This window comes from Mus musculus, chromosome 12, assembly GCF_000001635.26.
Source record: "Mus musculus strain C57BL/6J chromosome 12, GRCm38.p6 C57BL/6J".
Classification (NCBI taxonomy): domain Eukaryota; kingdom Metazoa; phylum Chordata; class Mammalia; order Rodentia; family Muridae; genus Mus; species Mus musculus.
The window spans coordinates 82,148,481-82,151,344 of NC_000078.6; positions in this window are offsets into that span (position 1 = coordinate 82,148,481).

Genomic DNA, 2,864 nt, shown 5'->3' on the forward strand with positions numbered 1-2,864 from the left:
TAGATGAACAGGATGCCGTTCCAATGCCCAGGAAATAAGAGAACAGATGTCTTGTTCTATTCTAATTACAAGATCCACAAACCAGGCGAAGACTCAACACACAGCTTCTAATTATCTAGTTAGCTCGGAAGAACAATCTACATTAGATTAAATTCCAAGCAGCTTCTTTCAGCTGATATACCCTTACATTTCAAACATTCCTTCTCCTGTCTCTCATCCAGCTTGTCCTTTTCTACTGGGTACAAAGGGCAGGAAATTCCTGTCAGTGACTCAGTGGATATGTTCGTTAATTAAAATCAGAATATCCCCTTTAAGTGTGGTATCAAGAGGTTATTTTTTTTTTTTGGCTTGGAACAGTTGGAAACAATTGTAAACTTTTGCCCTTTAAAGATGAATCCTGCTATAACACACAGCAGTGGTTCTGATCAGCAGCTCGGCTCCCATTAAAAACCTGCAAGGAATGCAGAGTCCCAGGTCCCAACCAGCATTGTAGAGCACAATAATCAGTGTTTGAAGAAACCCTTGGAAGAGGAGATCTATCTTATGGATGGCACATCACCCACTATGTTCCTAGCAGACATTGCTAATGAGATCTCAACAACTCTTTGCCACACAGTGCCCAGAGTCACCACAAATCAATCAGCATTGGCATGGCTGGCAAGCGCTTACTGCTGGAAGGTCTCAATTAACCAGTCCTTCAGTTTCTTGAATTTCCCCTGAAGAAAGATTATGGCAAAATCTTTGAGAGGATGAGAGCCCTCAGGACAATAAGAAAACAGGTTGGTTTCTAAACCTGAGCACCATCCCTGACTTATACAAACCTTCTTGCCATAGCACATGGAATTGCCCTCAAAAGTTCAGGCTTAAAGTCTTCAGGGAAGGCTCTGACCAGCAAGCTCAACCTCAATATAATTGTCAATCAAACCCTGTAACACTATGCTCACTGCCCAAGTAAGACAGCACAACAGGCTCCTGCGAGCCACCTAGCTATCCCCTAGCTATCCCAATATAAAAAACTAGATCCCACCAAACTTTACAGCCTGTCAGCTGGTTAACTTTATCTTTTCTGGTCTGTTGCTCTTTCCATAAACTATGTATCTTGTGTGTGTGTGTGTGTGTGTGTGTGTGTGTGTGTGCAGGGGTGGGTGGGTGGGGTGTTGGAGATTGAAATGATTTTCAATAGAACACATGTTCAACAATCCAACTAAGGAAAGTAAAGAGAAAACATTAAAAATTTGCAAAATTCCACCAATGTACAAACATCAGGACCCCAGGAGAACTGACCGTTGTGATCAATCATGTTCCATAGCGCTGAGCTATAGAGAAATACGCTGGATGGCAGGATCCTTATTTTCTTTATGTCATTGGTAAGAAAATGGATGGAATTGAAGATCACCATGTTGAACAAGAATAGTTAGACTTAGAAAGGCAGATGCTACCTGTTTTCTATCGTGAGAAATCTAGTTTTCCAAAAAAGATGTAAGGGGCTGGCTCAGTAGCTAACGTGCTCACCTTGCAAGCATGAAGACCTATTCAAGCTCATGTTTAAGATGCTAAGGGTCATGACATTGCACTTGTAATCCAAACTTGGGAGAAGCAGAGACTTGTGGATTCCTGGAGCTTTCTTTCCAGGTGGTATAGACTATTGACAAGTTCCAGGCCAATAAAAGAGATCCTGTTTCAAAATAAATAGGCAGGGGGCTAGAAAGATGTTATATAAAGATATAAAGGACAGAAGTGACTCCACGAAATTTTCTTTTGGCCTCCATATATGCACAATGCCGTGTGCTCCTTTCTTATATCATACAGACAATAAAATATTAATAATGTCAATATTTTTTAATGTGGCTAGCACTTGAGGAATGACGCAAATGGTTATCTTCTGGCCTCCTTAGGCACATATATTCACGTGTGGGCATCTGTAAATACAAATCATACACACATAACACCAGATCAGCACACATAAACATATGTAAGAAAGAAAAGAGTCTACGTTCATACCACTCTGAACACACCTGATCTCGGAAGCTAAGCAGGGTCAGGCCTGGTTAGTACTTGGATAGGAGACCACCTACTGTAGGCTGAAAAACAAAAGACCTGAAGGGGAGTCTGTTTGGGAGGACGAAGAGAGAGAAAAAGGAGTAATGGGGTTGAATATAATAAAATGTATGCAATGTCATAATCAAATTGGTTAACTAGCATATAGCAAAGGGAAGAAAATTAATTCTCATCTGTTGGGTGAAAGGAAGTACTCTCACTCTTTCAGACAGACTGTTCCTTGGTCTGTGGGCACCAGGGCTTGTGCAGGACATTACCATACTGCCTGTTTCCTTCTGACTGCATTTCTCCGTTTACTTCTTTTTGTTTCAAGTTTTGGTGAAGTGTGTGTGTGTGTGTGTGTGTGTGTGTGTGTGTATTATTTTTGGTCTGGAGATAGGGTTTCAAGAAGCTTAGACTAGCCTCCAACTTGCTGTGACTTTGAACATGGAAGCTCCTGCCCCCATCTACCAAATCCTGGGGTTATAGGTGTGCGCTCGATGCCCAGCTTCCTTTTCTATGGAATTTTAGTCATCAACACATCAACATCATAGAGCATGGGATCAACCTATGATCAGGTTTGCACTGCTTCTTTTTTTCTTCACTATCTGTTGTGGAGTTTCATTATTCAATATCTGAAATGTGCGAAAGTTTCTTATCTAAAAATAGAACTTGAAAAAATGGGAACTTCCTTTATTTCCACCCATATTCTCTCTAATACATTGAAGTTCACTTGTACAAATCTTCAGTGAATGAGGTTACTTCCTCAATAGCATTTCTGACAGATGGCCACTGCTATTAGTGACAGCAGCTGATTATCTTGGGAC